The 26,959-nt window shown below is 40.7% G+C and overlaps 2 long non-coding RNA genes across 2 annotated transcripts in view; both read right to left on the reverse strand.

Annotated features, from left to right (window-relative positions):
- Positions 1-4,288: 4,288 nt before the first annotated feature.
- Positions 4,289-22,285, reverse strand: LOC139797364 (uncharacterized). Its single transcript, XR_011726438.1, has 7 exons — positions 22,150-22,285; positions 21,253-21,988; positions 14,039-14,177; positions 13,256-13,325; positions 7,305-7,380; positions 7,168-7,214; positions 4,289-4,510 (listed from the first exon to the last, which is right to left on the reverse strand). It is a non-coding gene; the product is annotated as an uncharacterized lncRNA (long non-coding RNA).
- A 3,672-nt stretch (positions 22,286-25,957) lies between these two features.
- LOC139797251 (uncharacterized) overlaps positions 25,958-26,959 on the reverse strand; it is a 39,066-nt gene continuing 38,064 nt past the window's right edge. The window contains exon 4 of the long non-coding RNA XR_011726370.1: positions 25,958-26,316. This is a non-coding gene — a long non-coding RNA (uncharacterized lncRNA). The remainder of the gene's footprint in view (positions 26,317-26,959) is intronic.

Raw genomic sequence — 26,959 nt, forward strand, 5'->3', positions numbered from 1 at the left:
GGCCCATGGCACAGAAGGGATACAGAAATTTTGGAGCAGGATCATTTGGCAGCCTTTCTGCCTTTCCTGGCTGAGAGGAATGAGGAGCTAATTCAGTCAGTGGGTAGGAGAAGCAGCTCTCAGCAAAGCGCAGAGCAACTCAGGGTGATCCCAGTGAGCTCTCAGGAACTGGAGTTTGGAAGTTCCTCTCTATAACATTAGGGTCAAAACTGAAGCTGCTGCATCCCAGCATTAGCAAAGAGTCAGTGTTAATATGTTTGTATAGATAAGGGAAGATTTGGCGTGGCGTCCGGGCATAAAAATGAGGAGCCAACATGAGCTGAAATGGAGCTCAGAGCAGCAGTGCCAAGAGATGTAATTCTTGTCTTCATCTCCTTTGAATATCAAGGTTTGTTTAGTTTACAAACATATGGGTTTTCAAAGCCATTACAACTGTGACATCGATTTAGAAGCTAGAGACATGCAAGAAGTTAAGATTAGAGCTGGCCAGAAATTTTCTTACAAAAACAGAATTTTGCATTTTAGCCAGGATTAGTTCAGACAACCGAGTCTTACAACATCATCCTGCCAGGTGAAAAAAATGACTCACTTGACAAGCACAGTACTGCTGGGATGAGGAGTTTGAAACTGTGTATTTACATAAACATTTATGGAGTGTTATTAAGGAAAAAAAAAAAAAAAGTGATAGGGAGAATTGTGCCTTTCAACTGCTCAAGAATGGGGAGGGCACTTTGGGAGCTGCCACCTTCCTTGGATTTATCCAAGTGGTGATGAAACTCTTTCTTCTCTGTACCACAGGGTAGCTTATGTCTTCACATCATGCCCTACATCCACTAGAAGCTGTACTTCTTCAAAAGTTCATCCAAACTGGAGTGAAAATGTTTCCTATCTCAACTAAATTAAAATTAGCATCTAAAAAAATAAAATCAAAATCAAGTAAAATCTTGTTTCATCAAAAAATACCCTGCTGGCTATGCAACTAATGTTCAAATGTTGTAGAAGTAGTAGCAGCAATAGTAGTAAGAATAAAAATATCAACAACAATAATATCATCATAATAAAACCCAGTAATAACAGTGATAATGATAGCAATAACAACAGCAATAATAATAACAATTCATATCTGTAGACCTGTTAACACCCCACCACATAATAAAAATAAAAACCCCACCTCAAGGAGTTTCCTCTGCCCAATCACTGCTAGATGCTTAATCAAAGAATTCAGAACTGCAGCTGAATTCACTTGGATGCTGGGGATTACATGGGCAGAAACCTAGATTACAAACCAAAGAGCACCAAATAGCTCATGTATATTCCAGTTATGAAAGCTGCTTAATGATTCCAGTCATCCATGATTAAAAAAATTAAAAAAAAAAAATAACCAACAAACCAAACAAATAAACTAAAAAAAGCCACAAAACTGATGCTGAGATCTGAAAGTACATCTCTGGATTGCCAGGTCAGAGGTTAAATCCAGATGAGGGTCTCTCAAGCCTGGTGTTAGTCTAAATGAGTCCAGCATTAATGCTGGGAAATCCTTGCAATGAGCTCACCACCTGTCTGCTGCAGAAATCCTCCAGCCAAGGTTCACTTGAAACTTGATGTTCCCTTGCATTTCCAGTGCTTTCATGCTGCTTACTGGGGAGAAGGAAGGAGGTTATCTGGCTTGTGACTTCAATCACTGTTACTACCCTTAAATTGCTTTTGCCTCTTGCCTTGTCCAAAGGCACAATTTGTCAGAGGATGCTTGTGCTTCATAAATATGGCAATTAATATTCAATATATCGTGGCTTTAAATTGTGAACCTCATCAGGAAAAGAGTATAACCTTTCTTTTTTTCTTTCTTTAGAAAAAAAAATATTTGCTCTTCTTACATACAAACTTCATATTGCATTTTTACAAGAGAGGTCTCAAAAAGATAAGACTGTGGAAACTATAAACTTGCAATTCTAGCAGTGTAGATATCACTAACATTTAGGTCCTGGTCTCAAGTAGAAAAATGTCTAATTCAGGCCTGAGCTTTGTATAACATCAAGGAGTTAAAATAATCAACACTTAGAGAGGAATAGATCACTTACTACAAATAATCCATTATTTGCTTAAAACTTGTAGGGTTGATGTAAGCTTGTTATCGTTCCCTGCAAGATAAAAATTTGCTGTGGAAGGTACACACTTTGCAAGGGTATAGCAGCTAATCTCAGACCATTAATAGATTTAACCTTGTATATTCACAGATATTTAAAAGTGTTCTGGTTTGAAGGTCAACTCTTCTCTCTTACAGTAAAAGGAAAGCAAAGAAAAGAATAAAAATTAGAAAGAATTAATTCTTCAAAAAGTTTTTACAAATCAAAACCCTGCAGTTTCACACTGAGAACAAAAGAAGCATATTAAACACCAAAGTTTATCAAGACAAATTAGGTCCCAGTTTCAAATTTTCTTTAATCTTTTGCATCTGAACGTTTTTTTGCCTCATGCTGTTTTCCCTAGTTAAATGTTAAAATGAATTCTAGCCAATACCATTGACTTCCTCCCTTAAAAATATTGAGACACATAATAAAAAATTAATTACTTCCCCTAATTTCCGTGTGATTCTTTAAAAAGATGTAAAATTCATTTAAAGTAAGTGGCGACTTTGTCTTTGAAGATCACGACAATTAACATGGATCAAAGCTTAGGTTCTGTAACGATGATAGCTTATTAGCATAATGAAATTAACTTAGAGACAAGAATCTTTAATAGGTACAACAAAAACGCTTTAATAATACTTGAAGAAAATTATGTATTTGCTAGAAGTACAACAGTTTCAGACTTTCTATCCAATTAATAAGTTGTTAATTAACTCCTTTTCCAAACAATATGCACTTTAAGTTAACATCTGCCCATTGGATAACACTCTCCTACAGTTTTTTTTTTTTAGTTTTTTTTTTTAATATAATAAGCTGCAGAACTGCAACACTGTTTCACTGGGAATTCCTTGTAGGACTATTCTTATGCTAGGGGAAGAGGACCCAAATATAGCAATATCCTTTCTATATCCAACCAATTAGAAAAAAAAAAGAGAAGGCTCATTTCAAAGATGGAGAGGAGGAATGGGTAATTCCTTAATTATGGCTGCATTGTTTGCAGCACTGTGGAGTTTCAGATTCCTTTGCATTTTCAATAGAAATTATTTTTCTGCACTTCATTTGCCTCTGCAAAACGTCTCCTGCTGACTGGTGCCATATATGGACTTGACTTGGGAGCAATTTTCCTATTTTTTTTTTTTTTTTTTTTAATATCTATTTATAGCTTCATGGTAGAAGATTTTACAGTCTTATTTATAAGACTGTAAATCAACAACTCTTGGGTTTGAAGATACGGTGTGGGAAGGTTCCTCACACACACAAAAAAAATTAAAATAGAACCTTCCATATAAAAATAGTATTTCAAGCATAGAATGGTCTGTGTTGAAGGGACCTTAAAGCTCATCTAGTTCCAGCCCCCCTGCCTATTTCTCCAAACCCCATCCAACCTGACCTTCAACACTTCCATGGATGGGACATCCACAGCATCCTTGGGCAACCTGTTCCAGCATCTCACCACCCTCTAATTAAAATATTTCTTCCTAATTTTAATGGTCTCTGCTTTCTAGTGCAGAATAGTGAGGGCTTTCAGTACATGAATTTTTAAGGAAAATGACACTTTTTTTTTTTTTTTTTAGGGTCTTCTGCCTGCATCGTGGTTTGGGGAATCAAAAATTTCACTGAGCATTTTGCAAGTGGATTTGGAGGAGAACACACACGTGACTGAAGTTCCTGATGGGCCTCCAAGCCTCAACACTGAGTGCTTAGGCCAGGGATGGAACAATTAAATAGGTTTTATTTGAAACAAATGAGTTATTATATTCTATTGGGCCAGGGATTCATGTTTTAATAAATTCCTAATTACGGTAACTTTTCATTTAATCTGGCAAATTCTAAGCAAGTTAAGAATTTATGAGAGTTGGAATCAGCAATAAAAAAAATATCCCTGTCTGCCATTCTGCTCAAGGCCACACAGGTTGAACTCATTTGAAGTCACATGGAAGCCAGGAATGGATCTCCTGAGCAGGGCACTGCCACATGAGTACATCTAGGTATGTATAAAATAATATTTTATATATATAAAATATAAAATTAGTATTATATATTAAAATATATCAACTATTGGATGGAATTGTTACACTGTTGATACTACTAATAATAACATGGAAATTCTTATTTTCATTTTTTTCAGATATAACGAAGAAACATCTACAACAAAACCCCCCCAAAACTCAGCATAATCATGAGAGCATTTTTGAGGTATTTTCTTTTTCTTTCCCTTGGCAAACTTTTCTACCACAAACCTGTGAGTACACAAACCTTTTTCTGCCAGGCCAAACTCTTCCAGTTACTACTGGCTAAGGTCAGGATTTCTATTTCTGCTCTTGTACAGCTCTGGCCAGACTTCTCACAGCTCCTGGTATGTGGTTGTCAGAGCACAGACACCTCTGAAAATAGATAAAAATTACTCCTGGTGCACCCCTTCCTGTGACATTATTAGAATTTGCTGGTTCTACACCACCTCAGGTCCATCTCTGCAAGACCTTGTATCCTCTGGAGCAACATCCTTATGAGTAATAAATAATAATTAATTAATACTACAGACACACACGTAGGACAGGCTGTGCTGTTCACTGAAACACCATTTGCCTGGGGATGGAAACAAGGTGCAACCAATAACTCACATGGAAAACGGGTGAGAGGAGAAGGAAATTGAGGAAACTGCTCTTTTCTGCACAGAAATAGGCAACACCTACTCTGCTGAAGGGTGTTGGCTCAAGGGGAATTACTGATAGTAGCAATATGTGATAATAGTAGTAATTTGTAGAAGTAATATGGCAAGTAATGAGAAATTACCATTAGGCGGTTGAAATGGTTTTTTTTTTCTGTTTACTTTGTAACTTGGAAAGATTTGTTTGGGTTTGTTTTAGTTTGGGGGTTATTTTGTCTTTTGTTGTCGTTGTTGTTGGTTTTCATTGTTACAAATCAGTGCTGATAATTTAATTTTAATTTTTTTTTCTTTTTTTCCAAAATTATTCCTGCAAGATCCTGTAAAATCCTTATCTGGAAAAGCCAAAGAGCATCACTTGCACCCTGCAGGCAGCTCCCTGGGGTCTGCCAGCAGCTGCCCACAAACCCACCACAGCCCAGGCACAAGGGGTGGGAGATATGGTCCCAGTTTTTCCCAGCAGTTTCCAGCTTTTCCTTGTGCCCCCAGCTCTGGAGCACTTTTTCCACCCAAACTGCTTTTGGTGTTAGTAATTTTAAGAGGGAACCTAACCAGGAGGTCCTTCTCAGAGGAGGATAACCTGGATGTTCCCTAGGGAAGTCCCCATCAGCCACCAGCATGGGTGGCTGAACTCTCCAGACACTGAGTCCACTCACTTCCAGGAGAAACTTTTTAAAACCCAAGACATTTCCTTTGAACTACTTGCTCTTGGCACACAAAGATTTTTGAGGTTAAACCTTTCCAAATTGTAAATCCATCGGATAATTCCTCTGTTCCAAGCTCCTCAGTATCCAAGAAACATAATACAACCTTGGCTGGGAAGTGCACTCCAAAGAACATTGTCACCTATTGCCTTTCCTGCATACTTCCATGGCATACCTATTTTTCCCTGGATGATTCCCAAGCTGAGAACATTTTCCTTGCTTAGTAAAATCCAGGGCTTTGGCTGGACATGAGACTGGGAGTGCAGGTCAGAAACACTGCAGGTTCTTCTAAGATTTTATTATTCAAACAGACAGGCTCATCTCTGAAACTTAGAAATGTACTTATTCTTCCAAATTTTGAGGCAATCTTCAGAGTCAGGTTATGTCTGAAGTACTATTGGAGTTTTCCTGGAGTTCCACAGAATGCCAGAAGATACTAAATTCTCATTTTTAAGAAAATGACCATGCACAGAGCTGCCAGCCAAGAGTTTCCTTTATGGTAATAAAGAGCTTGCCAGGATAACCTCAGCAAAAGTTATGCTGATAAATACATGGGTTTAAAGATAATCAATACAGCATTTCCATGGTTCACACATGGTTTTAGTTTTTTGGTCAGCAGAATATATTTTCCTTGCCTAACTTCTCCTTCCAACAAGGTACTATGCTCTTTTTCCTGCTTTGGAAACAGAAAACTCCATGAGTAAATCATGTGTACACATGAGATGCTGTGGGTCTGCTGAAACACCAGGCACACACAAGGGCTGGATTTGGCTTTTGAGAAATGTCAGCCTAGGATACTTTTTCAAATGATAGTTTTCTTCATCCATCTTATTCCAAATTAAATCTACAGAACAAATAAAATATACTTTTTTCTATAAATCATTTTTTTCAATGAAGAAAAAATCCACTTTTCACGGATTGTTCCCTTTGAAATAACACTCTCATTAACATGTTGTTAGTCCCAACCTTTTGGGATTTCTCTTAGCTGTGCTCTGGATTTGGATTTCCCTTGCTGACCCCTGTTTTTTCAGTGATTCTGTGTTCCTGCCTGTTTCCAGAATCATTTTTTTTCACACTCCATTTTCCATGTTTTCCTCACTGTATGGGGGAAAAACAAAATAAGCACAACTTTCCTCCTCTCCAACTTCAAAACTGAGCAAGAAACATTTTCCCCTTTCTTCCCATTCCCCTTTCCCTGCTGCAGAGCTGAAGATGTTGCTACAGACATTCATGGGCAGCACAGTGGAAAAGCCTGAGCAGAATCCCCAGTCATGAAGTGGGAAGCATGAGCAGGTATAAAAGAGCAGCAGGTATTATTTCTGCAACATCCCTGCTCTGGGAATGCTTTTTTCTTTTTTTTTTTTTTTTTTTTTTTCCTTTTTTTTTGTTCTTTTACGTGCCATAGAGGTAGGAGAAGAACCACACCAGGTGATGACCTGAGGGCCACCTACTCCTAGAAGGATAGAGGAGGCAAAAGCTTGAGGGAAAGACAGAGTTCCTTCTTTTTCAGTTACTGGGGTTTAAGTTTCATTTGTAGACTTGGGTAAGGAGCTGCTAAAGGTTCTTTTAAAACGTAGTTTTCACCTCTATTTTGTCTCCTTTGACAAGTCAAGAATGTCTTAAATTTCAAGTGCAGACACCACAGACAAATTGGAACACTGATGCTACTCACCACTTGTGATTTCACACCCTCCATCTCTCCAAATGCTGCAGCACACACTGAAAACACCAAGTCAAAGATCATAAAGGGCTTTAGGAAAATCAGATGAATATATTCAGAAACCCCAATCTACCCAGAATGGTACCTACCCATGGTGGAAGTGTTCCCTGTCCACACTCAGAATTCAGCTGTGTCTCTGGCAGTGGCACATTGCTCATTAAAAACCTGTTGAAAAATTAGCACAGAGCATAAATATGAAAACCTGATCCAGGTGCTGAAGCAAAGGCACAGACTCCTCTGGAAACACTGCCTTGATTCTTCTTCTCACTTCTAAACCTTAAGCAGTCAGAATCACCTCCTAAGTTGGAGTTGCAGGGTCCTACCCAGTGGCTGGTAGTTGCTCCTTGTATCATAGCATCAATAAAAGGCAGACAAGAGCCTTTGCATCCCTTTGATGAATTTTAACCCAGTAACCCAACCTCCAGCATGACCCCATTCCTCTTGGCCTGAGCAAGTAGCATTCACACCCCAGTTGTCTGCTCTTTAATAAGAAATCAAGTTGTTTGTTTGTTTTATACCTATTTCACATGTCATTTCAGATTTGCAGAAGGCCATCAGTCTTTGCCTCAGTACAATGACCTCCTCCTCATTGTGGGGGGCTCTAAATTCTGCACAGATCTTATTTATTACTGCAAATTTAACTTTAGCCAGCAAGAAATTCAGCACTGCCATATGCCTGCTTTTATGAGCTTGCAGCTTGTACTGAATATCCGTGGCTAACCCAGGTCATAACCAGGTTTTTGACCCAGGTAAGCCCACGATTAGGGAAGGTAAAAAGTTTACTGAGCTTTATTGCAGCCCTTGCAGTAATTTCACCAGCAACTAATGCCTGCAGCTCCCCTGCCTCTGTGTTGATATAAAAAAATTGCTGAGCTCTTCTTAATATATCTGTCCCCATCCAGTGTCATTCAGGGACTCTGCAGAGTCAGGACAAAAAATTTCTAGATTCTTAGACAATATATGAGGGGAGGAGATTATTTTTCTCTGTCATCCAGTACAAGTCAGATGTTTTTATGTTTTGATGTTGTTGTGTTTTGAGGGTGTTGGTGGGGTTTTTTTGTCAAATTGGCACAAAACTTTCTGAAGTTTAGTAGGAATTAGACAGGTGTTGGAATTCAAATATATCTATTAAGCCTGTGGTTTCAGCTACTTTAACCAAGTGCTGTATAATAGGAGGGAATACCTATTTGTAAGTAACTCAATCTCTATTAATCCTCAAGGATATGAACCAGATATCAGTTAATGTCCAAATTAATTTTCAGAACTACAACCAGCCTTCTCAGAGAGGAGATTTAGCAGTGAAAAAATGAAGCTCCAAAAGCAGAGAAATGAATCAGTCGTGCAGATCAATCAGCTGCTCCCCAAAAATGAGGTGAGGCAAACTCTGCAGGGTCTGCCTGAATGGTCGTGGGGCTGGTGATGCTCACAGGGACACAGGAACCAAGGAAATGTAAAGTGGCAAAGGCTGCAAGGGTTTTTGCAAGGACTTGTCATGGCTTAAGGGAGGGCAACCTGGCTTCAGGTTCAGTCTGCTGAAAGCAGGAAATTCAGAGCTCTCCCAAACTAATTTACATGGTATTAAATAAATTATTTTTCATTCCTGTAGGGGCCTTTTTTCTAGGGTAGAAACTTGCCTCCTTTATGGGCTGGGACTTCAGGGTGAGGGCAGGAGGTCTGCCCTTCTCCTGCAGTTATTTCTCAGGCCAGTGATGAGCAGCCAACTTTTTCCAAGGGTGTTCAACTCGGAAGGCACTGACCACTTTCTTCCCTGCAGATCTTTTGAGCAGGTGATTAGGAATGAAAGGCAAAACAGCAAATAGCAAACGATGAGGCCTGCAAGTCAGATTTAACCCACTCAGTGTTAACTGCTGACATCTGAGCTTGCTAGAGGTGACTTCATCCCACACTGGAACATCCTGACTGCTGGAACATCCACATATGAAGTTGAGAACATGTCCTGCTAGAAAACCACACTGACAACTGAAAGCATTAAAATCCTTTACCATTAACCACTTTCCATCTAGAAGCTGAATATTACTTAATGCAGTCACACAAGAGCATGGTCAAGGTGATATTTTGTGTTTCCTTTCACCAGTAAGAGACTGAAGTTGAGCTGAGAGTAAGGACTCAAGAGGGGTAACACATAAGTCCACTTACTCCATTCTGAATAACATTGTTCATTTCAAATATCAATTAAAAAGGACCTGAGCTGTAGCAAAGGAGTACTGGCCCTGCCTCATTAATTTTTTTTTTTTTTTTTGCTCTGCATTGCAGGAGGTACCTCAGCTGATCCTGTTTCTGCCTTTTTTGAGTGTGCTGAATGCTAGGGAGGGGATGCTCAGCTCAGTCCTAGCATGCTCGAAGAATTAACATGAAATAAAACCAGTATGAGGTAAGACTGAAGGGTTCTGGGCACGAATCTTCCCTTTTCATCTTCCAACAGTCAGGTTCATTCTGCAAAGCAAAAAATAATACTTGACAAGATGATAACAGAGTCCTCATACACAACCAATGAGCACACAAGTCCTCTCCTGTTCACCTGATCTGAAGGTGAACCCATAATGGCTTTCTGCTTTATTTTTTGGAACAAAGTTGAACCTTTTTCCCCTTCAAGTAGGACAAACAAAGCTCAGACTCATACTGACCAGTGACAGACTGCCCCTAGGACATCCTTAGCTGTAATTCATGCCATAGTTTTGGAAAATAACCGTGCCAGGAAAGAGTTACCAAATATCACCAGGGATATGGCTCCCTTGGAAAGACTGTTCTACAGCTATGAGAAGGTTGCCCACACTAGAGTCAGGCATAGAATTCCATTGAATTATATTAACTAAAATTTTGGTGGTTTTTTGGTTTTTTTTTTACACCTCATATACTCACTATAATTTAATGTCTTTTTTTTTTGTTTCACTGTAATTTCGTGTTTGTGTTAATGCTGCTGTGTTTCCACTTAAGTGATGTATTTATTCTCAATTAACTTTTGGTCAGGGTTAAGGGTCCTAAACCTTCTAAAGTCAACAGATGAAAGTACCAGAATCAGCTACTGAGATGAGGGATGCTTAAGCAGCACATGTGCTACCAGAGTTTGCAGTTAACACAAAAGGATTCTGCAACTATGGTCTAGAAGGTGTTTTCTGAGTTTGGCTAAAGCAAATAGCCAAAATGGTTTTTTATCCAAAGCTCTGGAAGCTGGGAATCATAATAAAAAGAAAACTTCCCTATTAATCTCCATTTTCTGTTTTAGGTTACCAGACTTGGCCTAAACCTAACTCTGCAGTCTCTCCTCTAGGCCTCATTACCCTCTTCTATGGCTTTTTCCATCTGAAGAATGAAAAATATTTAAGTTGTCTTTACGTTTTGTATTGGTAGGGAATGAAAAGTCAATTTGCTGTCCCTTTACAGCTGACAGATGTTTGGACTTCTAAAACAGAGAGCCCCAGCTCCCAATTTTACTCTTTCCTGTGACATTTTCCTTAGCCTCCATTCCTAGAGATACTCAGGAGGCACCACCAAACCAAGAACAAACAGTAATTAATCCATGAACCTCAGCTTAGGTAAAGGAATGGCTTAAATCCCATCCTTGCAGAAGCAGGAGAAATGTCCCCTTCTATGGGAAAGAGCTTCAGGAATTTCCCACCTCCTGGTGGAAGACACAAATAGAAAAGAAGAAAGAAATTTACCATTTTATACATCGTTTTACAACTGTCACATTGACACCCATCAATAATATTGAAACTATTGCTTTCTCCTGGCTCCTGGTGTCACCTGGAGAGAAATTCCAGACAATACCATCAGTGACAGGCTGTGATCTATCTGTCACCTATCACAAACTTGTTAGATTTAGTTCTACCCAACACAAGCAGGAGGCAACAAGGAGAACAGAGATCTGAGCTCATTAGCTGATAATTTTAAGCAATAATATAACTTAGTAGAAGAGGCATTGCAATCTAAGGGTGCATTCAGGTGAATTATTTCCAAAATGAAGTGGAAATGTCCTGGAAGAGAGGGATGGTAGCACTTGCTCTGAAATAAGATGTATGGTGAGGTTGAGCTGAAATATAGCTTCAGCTCAGCAGGAGCTCCAAGAAAATGGGATCACTCTTAGTGAACCTATCACTCTGTAAACACCAGGGAGGAGAAAACATTATTCCAGCTAAAGAGCAATCTGGAGAGGAGGAAAAAGAAAAAGTGAGTGGGTATAAATTAGTCATATGTGTATTTGCAATTCAAAGTAGGAGAATGTCTTCAAACAACAGAGAACTGAGGCTGGGGTGCATCCTCACTGCAGGAATGGAGGAGTCAGGAAACCCAAGGTACCTCCAGTTGTTTTCAGAAGTGATTAATTCAAGTGCAGCAATAAGTTCAGGGACCTGAAGATCCACAAGTTCCCCTCCAACCTTATTCCTATGTCCCTGTCCAGCCAGTCTCCCTAATATACCCTAAATCTCCCTAAATCTTATGTCCCTAAATACCTTGCTCAGCCATTAGTAATCAAGCAATAAGCTCCTGCTCGTTGGCACAAACCAAATCACAGCCAGAGGCTTAGGGGACAAAAAAAAAAAAAAAAAGTCAGTAAATCTGAAACACCAAAAATTTAAAGTTGCTGGTACTAATACTATGTTTGCAGAAGCTCCTCTCTTCCCAGCAGCTCAGTGCACATCTAGTGAGACAGCTAAAAAAGAAACAGGAATTGAAGCATTGCTCCTGTGAGTCACCCTCTTTGGAAACCTCTGAATATTAAAAAAGGAACAAGAAAAAAAAAAAAAAAAACAAAAAACCCCCCATGTTTTAAAAGTACCTTAAAAAGTATTTCAGCCAAACATCTTATTGCTCTTAAATATACAACCAAAACACAACTGTCCTCAAGGAGGTAAATATCCTCTGCTTTGTTACTTTAGATCACTTTTCAGCCTTGTAATCATGTCATTAGGATTGCAATTCCTGGCTCCAAAAGAAACAACCACCTAACCAGAAGCTTCTGGTGTCTCAGCCTATTTTGTCTGTGTCACACTGAGGGGGGACAACCAGAGTTCAGTGGGTCTGAAACCAGTGGCAGAAGGCTTAAGTCTCCTTGTCCTAAGGATCTGAATAATGAATCACTGAATACTTGAATAATAAATCACTGAAATAATTCTTCTACAGGTCTTTATAAGGCCACCAGGATCAGGCTGCTTCTTAGCCTTTATTCTAAGATTTTGTGCCTTAACGTGCAATACCCTTGAGGATAAGAGCTCAAACCCCTTTGGTTTCACCCTGTTAGGGATAGAACAGGGTTATGGCATGGGAATTCCAGTTGTTTTGTTTTCATAACTTTTTGCAATACGTTATGTTTTATTTTCACTACCTCCAGAGCCAGGAAAGTTGCATCTGTCATGAGCAAAAAATATGATAGTGGAGACCAAAGAATAACAAAAAATGCTTTCACACTGAGAGGCCTCTCCCTGTAACAACAGCATTCATCAATAACAGTAATAGCAAGTGGCAGCAGGACTTAAGTGTCCTTAAACTACCTTTATGTCTCTCTACACTGTTATGTTCTCCCATCCTGCAAACAAAGTCTCTCTTAAGGCCTCCCTCATGGGCTGAGCCAACTCTGTGCAAGCACTAGGAAAGTCACCTCCCTGATGTGTGTAAAAACTCCATGGACAAGTGATAAGTTAGATGTCCACAAACCATGTGGTGCAGCCCCAGAAGATGCTCAAAGCTACTTTCAAACATGGGCATCACAGCCCTGTCCTTCCATGGATGTGCAGACTACAACTCCCTTGGCCCCTAAATAATAGGGGTTTTTTTGTTTTGTTTTTTTGACTAAGATTACAGAGAAAATGAGGTTTCAAACCCGTTTCTAGGTTATTTTTTAACTCTCCACCATATCTCTATACTTGCCATGTTTCCTGAGGTCAAACCAGTGGTAGCTTCGATTGCACTTACAAGGAATGTTGCTAAAATAGGCACAAAGTTCTAAAACTCAATGTTTTCTTCATTATTTTGCAACTTTGGGAGCCTGCCAACATCGTTGCAAGATTTGGCATCCACTTACCTGGAAAGAATGAGAGACTTTAATATTTCATTTCAGCTCTGCAAGGTTTTAGTCCTCTCTATTCTCCCACCTAAATAGAACAAGCAGAGGAATTGGAAATGTGGTCAAAGGGCCCAAAGGGTTGAGCTCTGACATTGGTACAGATCAACAGAGCTTAACAGGCTCCTGAGGAGCTCTCCTTGAGAGCCAGAGCAGCTCCATCACCAGTGACCACATCTTTCTGAGTAGATGCTCCTCTCTCTCTGTGAATTTTGATGCCTGGGGGTTATTTTGACCTAAGGGCATTTTGCTGCATGAGAGGTTCATTGTGCTTGGACTTAGAAGTGGGAACTATAAAGGCCAAGTTGATCACCTCACCTGCAACCTTAAAGCCAGAAATAACAAAGGTCTGTTTTAGACATTTAATACAGAAAAAAAACCTCATAAGGCTGCTACTTGGCTCCTGGAGTCCACCAGTGACTGTTTTGACACATCAGCTTGCCAGGCAACCAACTGACTTTTCTAGGCTATCTAAATTAACTATTTTTGATGTAAAAGATTTTAACAGCCTCCAGAAGGGATGGATGTGGAGGTCACCACTGCCCACATCCTGCCCCACCAACATCACAGGGAGTCCAGCTTTTCTTGGAGCTGCTTTTGCCCTGTGCCTGAGGCTGCTCCAACAAGGACTTGGCTTCACCCACATAAAGCAAAAGCTTCCCTTTGGCTGGGTCAAACCAAGGGCTCTGTAGAGTTGGGTTCCCTCCAGAAAATCCTGACATTGAAGCCAGGGTTAGGACTTACCCAGCAAAGATGCTGCGTGGAAGGAGGGCACCTCCTAAGCTGAGAGACCCCAACATCCTGCTTGGTGGAGAACCAGGAGCAAAGGGAGGTCCCCCCACAGTGCCCATGAGCAGATGCCTCCTCTGTTGGGATGTTTTAGCTGTTGAACAAAAGCATTTTCCTGGTTAGGATCCCAGAGCTGTGCTTGTTTCCTTCAGTGATGTCTAACTTGCTCCATGCACCCTGCAAAGATTCACTGACTCCTATCTCAAGCTCCAGTTAATCTACCAGGCCTTAGAATTTAAGCTTTGCTATGTCAAAGCCCTTTTGTGGATCCAGTCTTCCCTCTGCAGCCATCTCACTGAAAGGATTAAGCTATTTGGGAAATGAAGCAGTGTTGGCTGGAAATAAGGATGTCAGACACAGGTCCCAAAGAAGCGATGTCTCAGTGCATTTTGGTTTAATATTCTTATGTCGGTGACACTGGGAGGAAATGGGAAAATAAAATAAATGGTAAAAAGTCTGTGAGGCATGTAAAATGAGCCTGGGCAAGGCAATAGGAGTGTGACAGTAGGAACTGGTTGTGTAGCAGCACAGGGGCCAGCACTGCTGTCACTGGGGCTGGCAGGAAACATTCCCTAGGGACCTGAAGCTCTTCCAGCTCTCCCGACCCGAGGAGTTAAATTCTGCTCTGTATCAATCCCTAGACTTTTGACTGAATCCCAGAAACATTAAATCAGTGGCAAGCGAGGCCAGGCTGTGGCCTAACAATCCTGCAGACCAAGGCTGAGAGAAAGAGCCAGCATCACCAGTTAGCAGCAGCTCCCACCACGCTGGTGGCAGAAGAGCCCAGAGTCAGCCAGGGAGCAGCTGGGAGGGAGCCAGATGGGTGATGGAAGGGGCACAGCCTGCTCCTAAAAAAATAGGCTTTTAATTATAGGAAATTTTGCGAGACATCCCTGAGATAAAGTAGAAATATTTTAATTTTTTTTTTCCCTCAAACAGCAAAAATGTAAATGCTGCCATTTGCACAGAGAAGGGGTTTTTAGTTTTTTTTTTTAAGTCGTTGCTGCAAGGTTGCATTTATAAAGGGGGCTGGTATTAATCATCTCTGTGTAAGAGGAGTTTAGAGAGGCATATCAACTGATTATTTGGAGCAGCTGATGGGCAGGGGGCTGTTTTGCTGGCTGGTGCTTTTTGGGAGCGGGTATCAAATGGGTCCACGTGGCATGAACAGAACATAGCTCCAGATGGGAGAGCAGTTCCCATCTTTTGCAGAGTAAATCTGCTGTTTGAGACTATATTATATGACTGAAATTTTATACATATGACTTTGTTGGAGCTGGGATCTCTTCCTTTGAAAATGTGCTACAATAATAATTGCATTTACCAGTTGCCAGTCCTCGCAAAACATTTTTTTCTTTTTTTTTTACTTTTTTTTTTTTTTTTTTTTTGTTCGGATTGTGAAATTAATTGTCTCGAGCTAATATAATTAAAAACAAACACTTCTGATTTCAGCAGAGGGAAAAAAATTAAAAAAGGCAAACTGTGCAGCCCTGGTTTTCTATTGACAACAAGCAAGCTCTGCCATCCCTGGACTGTTTAATTATTGAAATGAACTGTAACAGTACACTGGATTGTTGCCGAGGTCACCCAGGAGTCCTGGATGTCAAGAGGAAAGCAGCAGCTCCGAGAGCCCTCCAATGCCTCAGGCTCCCTCTAAAAAACCCACACACTTTTTCTCAAGCATTCAGCCCCTGATAGGTAGCCTGATAGCAGGGCCAATTTGCTGGAATTACAGAGGTCCAACGGTGCTTGCTTGTTTTAAGAGGAGCCAAACTATGCTCTGGTGACCACCGTGACGCTGCGATTCCCATGCCCTATCACATTCCTTTTTCTCAGATCCCAGGCTTTTTTTCCTTTTTTTTTTTCTCCCCCTACGTGCTGTCCAGGATGTAGACAAATGAATTCCAAGTGACCTATGTGGGGGTGGACTCTTTGGAAACAAACAACAAAAATAAGATATCTCCTGTCCTCACTTTTTCATTTGCTTGTTCCCTGGATACAGTTTATTCGTGGCAATGAAATACACATTGTGTCTCTGGAGCTAGATCCAGCAGCAACATCTTTACCACCCCCTAACCTTGGCTAGTTTTTTTTTGGTTTTTTTTTTTCCCTTCTTTCCGCTTTTTTTCCCCTTCTTTCCTCTTTTTTTTCTTTCTTTTTCTCATTCCCTATTTTAGCTTTGACAAAACCAATATTGTTTAATGTTATCTGCTCCTTTGGAAGTCATTCTGCCCTTTAAAGCCTATCATACCAAAGCTTGTTATTGATTTAAATGATGTTAGGTTTTTTTTTTTTTCTTCCCTAGAAAAAGTTTAGGGAACTGGAAGTTTTGAAAAAAATGCTTGCACATATCAGCACTGGCAGGAGGACCTGCTGAGCAAATAATCTGTGTTTGCAGGGAAAGGGAAAAACTTCTTTTGAAACTTTCAACGTGAAGAAAATCCTGTAAACACACATACACACAAAAACCTGTTAAAAAGAAATAAAACTGCAGTTGGGGAACAGACAATAAACATTTCAGATTGCTTTATGGCACACTATTACAGGCAACTATCTTGCTTAAGTAGGCATAACATTTTTCACAGTATATATTTAAGGTTTTATTATGGTTTGGATTAACAGCAGGAAACCATTGCTCTTGAAGGGTGGGGAGAAATAATTTCTGCCAGTCCAGTGGGCTGATAGGTAGCAAAAAATCATTTCAAAACAGCCTGAAAAAGGCAGAACAGGGTCAGGCATGAGGACCCTCCATCCCCCCCTGTGCTCCTGCTGTGGTCTGCATGCCCAGCCCACGAAAAGAAAAAGCAAGAAGTGACCCTTGGGACCAGTTCTGGCCCTGCAGGCACTGCTGTAGCCCTGGTTTCCAAAACTTTTTTCCAGGGCACCTATGGAAGACGCAGCCCCAGGAGCAGGGCCCCGAGCAGACGGGGCTGGGGAGAGGTTTCTGCTGTCAGACATCTGCGAGCTCAGAGCCTGAAGGAGCCAACTGGCAGCAGCCCCTGGTTCTTGCTATCAGAACAAGTCTGCTTCTTCCCTCACCCAAGTCCCTGCCTGATTTTGGGGCCAGACAGCAGACCCTTTGGGGCCACCACAGCCTCTCCACGGAGCTCAAGCTCTCCTCCAAGAGTGGCTCTCGAGGACAGCAAAGCTACGCGGTGACATCTCCAGGCTGCCAGCTCCTGCCAGCTCGAAACAATGGGACAAAGAATAAACGGGAAAAGAACAGTCCACAACAACACATCCAGCATTGTCCTGCACTCCCTTTGGCTGCCTTACAATCAGTGACGTTCTTCAGGCACTGGGTGCAACCAAACCTTCTCCTGCTTCTGCACCAAGCAGAGCTCAGCCCTGCAAGAACCCTGCTCAGCAAAAAGAGCTCTCAGCATTTCTCCTCTGTCAGCTTGGCAGCTCTAGGGCCCTGCAGCCACCCTGTCCCTTTGTCTCCTTCCCACTCCTTTTGTCCCAGAGGCTTTGGAGGGGAGCAGGGACCCAATCCTGAAAAGCTTTTTGCAGGGCAGAGTGACCTGTGGATATCTGGCTGGCTGATGGGAATGAGAACAACTTGGGGCTTATGATTTCCCACAGCAGGACACCTAACTTTCACCTCCTCAAAAATAATAAACCTTCAAAAACCTACTCCCCATAGCAGGACAACTTTTACCTCCTCCAAAGCATTCACCATTTAGTCCAGATTGTCCCAGCTTCTCTTGGGCAGAGGGGGGGGGGGGGGATGACAAAAGCTTCCCTGGAATATGCAAAGTTTCTGCAGAGATGAGGATGTCTTTGTAAATGCTGTGAGCTGAAGTAAATAATTTAATATCTTATTCCCCCAAGTAGCCAGTGACCACTGTGTGTCCCTGTGATTCAGTTTGACACTTAACCTTTCAAAGGCTGGTAATCATTTTAGATTAACTTTTGGATCTTAAAAATTAGGAAGCAATTTCCTTCTGGTTAATTTTTTTTGTTGTTTCTTTGTTAGTTTTTACACATATTTCCAGTGGATATCTCGTTGACTAAATGCATTCATCCTTTTCAATACATCACTTTGTGAACCAGAGTTGAGGGAGGGAAGGAGGAGGAGGAAAGGTTGTTAAGAAATTGGAAAACATTATTTAAGTAGGTAAGATTAAGTATTTGTGCCATAGTTTACAATTATAATAAAATAAATCTAGAAACTATTTCATGTATGAGAGCATATACATTAGAAAAAAACGTATTTCTGTAACAGAAAACCATCTCCTGAACACTAGAATGTTAGTAATTTGTCAGATTTTCTTTTAATTAAAACTGTGAATATAGTTCATGCTCTGTTTGATTCGGTGTCAACATTTTGGATGGGGGCTAAAACTGATTTCCTTGGAAATCTGTTGCATTTCTCAGGACAACTGATGAAGTGTGCCTTTACATTAAGCTCTTGAACCCAGGAGGTTTGCTGGTTTCAAGATCAGTAAATCAACAGATATTAGAGTAATAGCCCTGATAAGGCTCAAGACTTCTAACACTCCTGTAAATGCTCTCTTTACCAAAACCACATCCATTTTTCCTCCCAGACAACCTGTTTTAATTCATTGCATCATTACCAAGCCCGTCCACTGTAAAATGAATTTAAATTATGCTAGTTAGAAGTTTCATTCTAAATATTTTTCTCAATGCAACTCATGAAACACTTCAAGGGTTTCATTTTTTTTTTTTTTTTTAACATCACAAAAATCCATCTGTTCTTCCTCTAAACAACTTTTAAAAAAATCATTCTTATTTTCATTCTCTGGGAAAACAGGTAAAGTTGCATGAGTTAGGGGTGTAGCTCCCAAATAATAGTAGGGATTAAGCAAGGAAGGACTTTAGAGACACCTTTGCCAGGGCAAAAGGAACTGGTTTGGACCCTCTCAGTGCTATGAAAGCCCCTCAAAAATATAACCACTGTAGGAAAAGTGCTAATTCAAAGAAGTGCTATATAATTTAAAACCAGCATCCACCAAAAACCATCAGCTGGGTTAGGGCCTATGCAGCCTATTCCCAGCCCTTTCCACCAGCTCATCCTGCAATAGGCAGGTACACAACATCCCTGCAAGTTGCAGAGCTGGCCTGAAAATCTGCCTAACCTCCCACTAAATAAAAAAAAAAAAAGAAAAAAGAAAAAAAAAAGAAAAAAGGCTTAGATAGAAGATAATTCCTTAGGGCAGTGATTATCATTGATTTCTAAGAGTGTCTCCAACTCAGTGGAAGTTTCCTAAAGAAGATCTGAGTGAGATCTGAGGTGCCTTCACGTCTAACTCCAGAAGCTCATTTCACCCCAGTAACATGAAAAAAAAGAGTTCAGACCAAGTCCAGGGAGGACTGGGAAAAGCTCATTTCAGCAGCCCCCAGTGCCAAGCACATTTGCTGCAATGGCCAAGGAGGAGGAGGATGCACCATGCAGTGCAAAAAGCAGCTTGGATGGACTCATTATAGGTGTTGAAGCAAAGCCCAACCCCTTCCTTGGGCAGAAAGGTGAATGCATGAGTAAAGTTGCTGCTATAAAGAGGATGATGGCAAAATAGGATCTGTAGCTGGGATTACAGGCTGCATCCCCATGCCTTGGTGTCAGGCTCATCTCCCTTGCCACAGAGAAGCTGTGTTTAGTCACAGAAAGAGTGGAAATAACCATTACCCTTCCTCAAAACACTCCTAACTTACCCACATGCAGCTCCAAGCTTTAGTTCCTTCTACCTTGCCTATTTTAATAAATACTCGTGGCACTCAATAAAATTAAAACATCAATGAAGAAAACAGATCCAGATGAAGTTTTCCCCAGGGATTAGGAGCAGAGAGGAAGCACATCTGGTACAGGAGAATCATGTTGCTAAATATGCTCAACTTCTCCACTGATAGGTGAGTACAGTGATAATCTAATTTACCTGCAACGTTTCTTGGATCAAAGCCTGGGGGATGCAAAGACTGAGAAGTGAGAAAGTCTGGTCAGAAAAGATGGTCAAAACTTTCAACTGTGTATTTAATCACCATGGCAGTGAGAAAGAGCTTTCACTTTCTTCCCTGGGAATTACCTCAAGACAAACACAGTGAGAATTACTTTGGAGAGGATGTGAGGGAAAGCACACCATGAGAAAGGGGAGCAGATGCATCTTTATATTTTGGTGTTCCTCATGCCTCTAACTTCACATGCCCTTTACACAGCCTTCCACTAATTTTTCTACACTGATAATCTATAGAACCTAATTACACAGAAGTTTGTTTTTTAGAAGAAACCTGCCATAAAATGCATAATGCCTGATATCTGAGTCACCAGCTCGGTTAATGTAATCTAACACATATTGCGGGAACCTACTGCACACAGATATTACCAATTAGCACATGATTTTAACAATCAACATTCATGCAATTAATAGAACACTTCATATTCCTTCTAATTTTGAGCTCTGCGTGAGCATATGTTATCCTGACGGAATGTGGGATCATTTATTTATACTGGAAGCAAAGCTCCACGTAGCAAGGCGAGACGCGGAAAGTCAGCCCGAAAGTCAAAAAGGCTCAGTTTGGGGCTGAGAAAAGAATACTTTTAAGTCTGAGCTCTAAAAGCTGAGCTGCCTCCTTACCTTCTTGTTATTCCTGGCTGTAAGGGAACTTCTAGAGAAGAAACTGTGGCCTGATTACAAATATCAGTGAGTCAACGAGCAGGTAGATGCTTCTGTCTGGAACTGAGAACTACTGATTAAGCAAGACTCATAGAAACACCCAGTGTCTTGTTTAGACTTTTTTTTTTTTTTTTCTTTACACTCAGAGAACTTGTGTGAGTCCTTTACACTCAGGAATGAATTATTATATTTTACACTCAGGAATGAATTATTATATTATTGAATTATTATACTTAAAGGACAGATGAAGAGCTAAGATTTAGAGATAACACCCAGATTCTTGTAGCATTTAGCCACTCAGAATTGCTGAGGACTTGGATATTTAACACCTTTAGGATCCAGTCCTGCCTCTTTTCCTTGCAGCAGAGGAAGCAGGGAGCTGAACACCTTTCCCAGAGTCCCAGTAGATGCCAGCCCACCTTACTTGTCTCTCTCCTTGCTCTTCAGTGCTAACAGAAGTAAAATGCAATAAAAACTCCTTGCAATTACCAAAGTTGTAGATGTGTTACTAGCTCATTAAGGAGACGAGATGCTTACCCAAGAAGGTGTTTTTTACAGGAAGACTGCAAGGAATCACACCGCACTGCTCCAGTAGCTGGAGCTGCTATATTCCCCGTCTATCTCCAAGAGGAATCATGTCAAAACACAGGGGTGGTGTAAGCAGTTGCTCCAGAACATCCTCACATCTTCAGCTGTCTCGTTACAGAGATGTCCCAGCATGTGTTCCCTATGACTGCAGACATTCCATCAGGCCCTGACAGCCAAGCACATCCTTCAGCAGCTCCTTTGAATCCAAAGGTGTGCAGGGCCAGTGTCCTACCACCCCTGGCTATAAATTGGTTTAGGAAGCTCTTGCTCTCAAAAGATTTTGGAGAACACACCAAGTCACCAGGGAGACCTCATCCCCTGGAGAAGTGGCAGCAAACTGATGCACAATGGGGCTAATGGGGAGCAACCACTTTCCTTCAGGCTGCCTCCTGGGTGTCCCCTTCTCACCTTCCCAGTGGGTTAGTGGCCATGCTGGGTCCCCTCAGGCTTTTGCTTCAGGAATGCTCTACACCCCTGTGTCAAGAGGCTGCTGATGGAGAGAATTCTCCTCCAGCAGCAGGGACCGAAGCAGCTGTGAGAGCTGCAGATGTAGACCTTAAATCATCCTGTCTTTTCCTCTTGCAGGACAAGCTCCTGAGAGAATCTGGTTTACCACACATCTGACGTGTACTTATGTCTTGCAGAACAGGAGTGAAGTAGCCATTCTCTGGGCATAACTGTGTTTCTGAAAAATAAAAATAATAAAATGTCAGAGGAGTATTTATGTCCCCTGTCATTGTTTCTCCCCTGAGGGAGGGCTTTGCTGAAGCATCTTCTTTTGGGCTGCTGCTGTTTCATATGAAAATAAATGATGGTCAGCCCTAGGTGGCTAAAGAGAGATTTCACCTGTGACTGCATCTCTTGCACTCATCTCAAGGGCTCCTCAACCAAACCCCAGTAAACAAGGAGGCAAAGGAAAGCCACTCTCACAGGCTGACTGTGAGAGTCATACACTTGGAAATAAAGATGCAGTTGACCAGGAGACATGTATGACTGTAGAAAAAGAAGAAAAAAGAAAGCTCTGAAATTCAGCTTGCCTGAGGTAACTTCTGCCAAGGTAATAGGGCTGCACTACTGTCACTAACAGGGAGGTAAACTACGTGTGATGTTTTTTTACACTGACTAAATACATTAACAATGGTCTTCCTGCCATTAAAAAAAAAATAATCGAGAGATACGTTCTTCTGTCCATATCAAGAGGAAAAATGTATTTTTCTTACCCATTATTTTTACTGAAGGCTTTGCTGCACAAAGAATCCAGGGGGAACAGAAAATCATATAATTGTGCAGGTTGGGGAATTCTCAAAAAATACGTAACCATGGCACCCTTGTCATTACCAATCAAGTAATCTTGATAAAAAGTAAAGTAATTAGCCTTTGAGAAGAGCATAAAGCTAATTAAAAATGACAACTTAGTCATCTCAACAAACAGCAGCACAGACCAGCCAGTAGTTCTAACTGTGGCACAACGTGATAACACGACCTGCCAACACAGCTTGCCTTCCAGCCCCTGAAAAACACAGTTCAAAAGAGTAAAACTTAGAGAAACTTTTCTTCTGTTTTAAAATTTAGACTTCTTTCATCTGCCATCCAGTATCTCTGTCTGCTCTCTCCATTCCTCAACTTTTACTGAGACTTTGCCCACCCAGCAGTGACTTCTCTAAACGAAATGACAGAAACTCCAATAGTCTCCTAAAAGAAGATTATAAAATGCAAAGTATGAACATATGCATTGTCAAAAACATTTGCAAGTTGCAAATAATTTTAGTCTTGTAACAAAGCTGATCGTTCAAAAATTATAAATAATAACCAGAAACAAAAAGAAACCACCAGTCTCTCTTTTATAAAAACTATTTGGGGTTCTGTCTTCCCATCAATGTTAATGGCAAGGTTTTAATTAATTTCATTGGGAACAAGAGTGAATATTTCTCCTTTTCTTGACACTGAAAAATCCTTGAGGAAGGCACATTTTCAGAAAATGAACACAATAACCAACACTTCTCTTAGCACATGTATTTACTCAGGTTGCAGGTAGTGAAGAAATTTACTGTCTTTCCCAGTCACAAGAATCTACTAAATAAACCCTAGCATTAACATATGTATATATTGTATAGATAACTGCATATATAATATAATTGCAGCCAGAAATTCATGGTACTATATTCCTTAAAACTGAGGGCTCACTTGCTTTAAGAATTGAAGCGTGGGCAGCCAAGGTGTTCACAGACAACGTGGTCCCTGTGAAGCTTTGATGCCACCCCTGACCAAATACTCACAGACTAAGATTTAAAAAGGATGAATCAGCTCTTGGCCCAGCCCAAGCATCTTCAACAGATCCAGCTGAGTGATGCTGACACTTTACCATGCACCTTCTTCAAGCAAACAGAGAAAACACAGGTTTGATCCTTGTAATTAAAAGGGGGGGGTTGACTGGAGTAGGAAAAGAGGTAGAAGAGATTCTGGTTAGGTTTTGCCTAGCCTGTGCTCACCTTTTGAGTTTTGGTGCTTTCTGGCTAGGAAAGAACAGGATAATGATTTAGGGAAGCCCTCAGGCTCCTGAAACACAAGGCATAGGAAGCAACCTGCAAAACAGAATGATTGCAACTAAGTGCAAAGAGGGAAAACTTAAGCTCCTTTGCCTTACAGTATATATAAATACACGAGCTGGTGAAATAGTTACAGATGTGTATCTAGAGCAAAAAAAAAACCAAAACTTGTACCATACAGAAAACGTCTATCTGGCTGTGCTGCACTACTTCCACTCTTAGGAAAGCTGCAAGGCAAAATAAACTCTTTGCTTACATTTTGAACCAGTGTTGGTTGGAAAATTCTGAGCAACTGTAAGGCAGACAAAAGATCTTGATCCTGGTCTGCAATGCATGGTGAGACACAGTTCCCAAGGGCCATTCAAATCCAAGGTGTGCAGGCTGGAGATCTTAGGCTGTGATCCCAAATCCACAGATCTGCACCTCTCCATAATTTTCCATACACCAAATGGAACAACATGGGACAACCTGGCTGAGCTTTGAGTGGCAGGGTTTTCATGGAAAGCTTTTTCAGGGACAGACAGTCCTCCAGCTGAATCCTGTGTCAAAAGTTTGGTGCCATTTTGGGGTGATTCCAGGGTGCTTCTTCAAAGTGATTGCTCAAAGGTATTTGTAAAGTTTTGTTTGAAAAGCAGATTTGTCTAAAAAATGTTTTTAAAGGTCTGCAAGGAAACACAGTCTCTTTTCATAAGCCTACCAGACAAGCAGGTGTTTTGTTCTCAGACTCTAATTCTTTGGTGTTACAGGACATCAGGGAAGATAAGAGAAGAATTGCTTTTCTCTTCCTTTTTTGCTTTCCCCAAGCGAAAATTAAATTTTTACAGGGATGAGGTAGTAATCTATAACACCTGTGGGGAGAAAGCATCTACTTGATCTTTTGACATTCCATTTCCTTATGCAGGGAAGGTGGAGATGAAAATGAGATCTCTGTCTAGTAAGGAAAGAAGAAAAGAGGGAAACCTCCACTTGCTCTTGTACCTCTCATCAGACCTACAGGCTCTTAATTCCAAGTTTAACCTGGACAAAGAAATGGAAAAAAATACACTATAAGGTACAAGACTGCATTGGCAGTGGAGTGGATTCAATGACCTAACAGATCTTTTTCCATCTCTGATTTTTTCGCTACTCTTTATGAAAAGGAAACAAAAAAGATGGGCCCCACGAAACAAACTGTTCACATAAAGCAAGAGAAAATATCTAAACTGGAAAATGCTCCTTTAAGGCTTGCATGGCTGGTGAAGGCAGTGAGAGGACTAATAATACACCTCTCCAAAGGTCCTGGGCTATGTTTGTTTCCCTTATTTATTTAAAAGAAAATCAAAATACTTTTAAGCAAGTTGACTGGTTCCAAATTTAGGAACAATTGAACAAAGAGGAATCTGCTAATTCCAGATGGAGTGCATATAGTCCCTTGGCACTTATTACTTACCAAATGTTTCAGAAAGCAAACACATGACCTAAAAGATTCTGTGAGTGTGGGGTCCTCAGAAAGCTCTTAACAAGTCGTGTATTTCTACCCATATTTACTTTACCCACACACAACTCCCCCTTCATTTTCCTCTTTTTTTTTTTTTTTAAAGCAGACAATGCTCCCTTTAAAGGCTATTTATGCACGATTCAGTTATCCCATACAGCTGGGGGCTCTAAAGGTGTCTCCTCTGAAAAGCTTCAGCTGTGGAGCATCTGCTCCCTGTGCCAGAGCCACCTTCCCTGGCACCATGGTGGGTGCAGGTGTTGTGCCACCAAGGGATCCTCCTGGCCAGCAGTGGAGAAAACAAGCACCCTGAGATGGTTCCACATCCCAAAGATGCAAGATGATTTTCTGTTGGGGGTTAGGGGGTTTTTGTGCTTTTTTTTTTTTTTTAATGTGCTTCTTTGGGGTTTTTTTTTAAATCTGGTCCTTTGCATGTACATAAATTGTCCAACTACATCCTGCACACAGGTGCCAAGCCACCCTCAAAACACATTCCAAGGCAAATTAACATAGGATTGGCTCATATCACAGTCACTACTGAGATATTTTATATTCTTTTAATAGAAAAATAAACTGATTAATCCAACTAAAATTTCCGTGGTATTGTATTTCATTCAATTTCTTCCTCCCTGAAGGAAATATTCCGGGGGAAAAGTAGGAAAATCTTAATTTTGAGGCAGTTGGATCAAAATAATTTTTCAGCAGCTCCTCACCCCCAGGAGCACAGCACCCTAGAGAAGGGACAGGGCTTTATCTCTGGTGACTTCCCCAAGCTGCCATTGCCCATCTGAACACTGAGACTTTCCTATAGGAGAGCCAGGGCTGCTTTGGGAGATCTCCATTGATTCCCTTCAGTCTGAGAAGGTGGGAAGATTTAATTTCTAATCCCATGCACAAGCAGAAGTATCTCAGTGACAATTCTCATAACACAGACTCCAAAACACTCAACATTTCTGCTGTTCCTTTTCTTCTGCTGGTGGGACAAACCCAGTCCTGCCAAAGGGACAGAATCAAAGAGAGCAAGCTAGGGAGAAATGTGTAATACATCAGGCTTAATTATCAATTACACTTTTTTTTCTATTACTACTTTCAACATCCTAAACCATGCATTTTCTTAAAAAAAATAAAAAAGTAAAGCCTTCCACTGTTCTTAAACGAAAAAAACCCCAAAAAATACTAAGAATGGTGAGTTGTGACTTAATGAGAACTAAAAGATAAAGAATTTCTACAGACAGATCACTGCAATTAGTCTGGAGTTTTACACAAGCAATATCTCTTCCCCTTAGGACTTAAAGATTTTCTTCCCCCCTAACTTTGTCCCTTACTTTACAAACCTCACCTTCAGTCAGGCTGTAATTCTTTCCTTCAGACTTGTAAGGATTTGATTGTTTCCTAAGCCAGACTCAGACCAGAAAGAAACTGAGGGCAAGTGTTAGTATTTCAATTCAAATATCTACAAAGTGAAATTTATCTGCTGACAAAGACAAACAACAGCCACTCTCCTTCTTCAGTGACTCTTCTCTAACTTTGTGCAGTGTGAGAGTCCCTAAAGTTTTAGAGCCCCTGGCACTTTTCTGAAAATCAGCTGCAGCAGCTAACTCCTCTCAACATGTTATTTTACATTTTTTTTTTAACC

This window comes from Heliangelus exortis, chromosome 6, assembly GCF_036169615.1.
Source record: "Heliangelus exortis chromosome 6, bHelExo1.hap1, whole genome shotgun sequence".
Lineage (NCBI taxonomy): Eukaryota > Metazoa > Chordata > Aves > Apodiformes > Trochilidae > Heliangelus > Heliangelus exortis.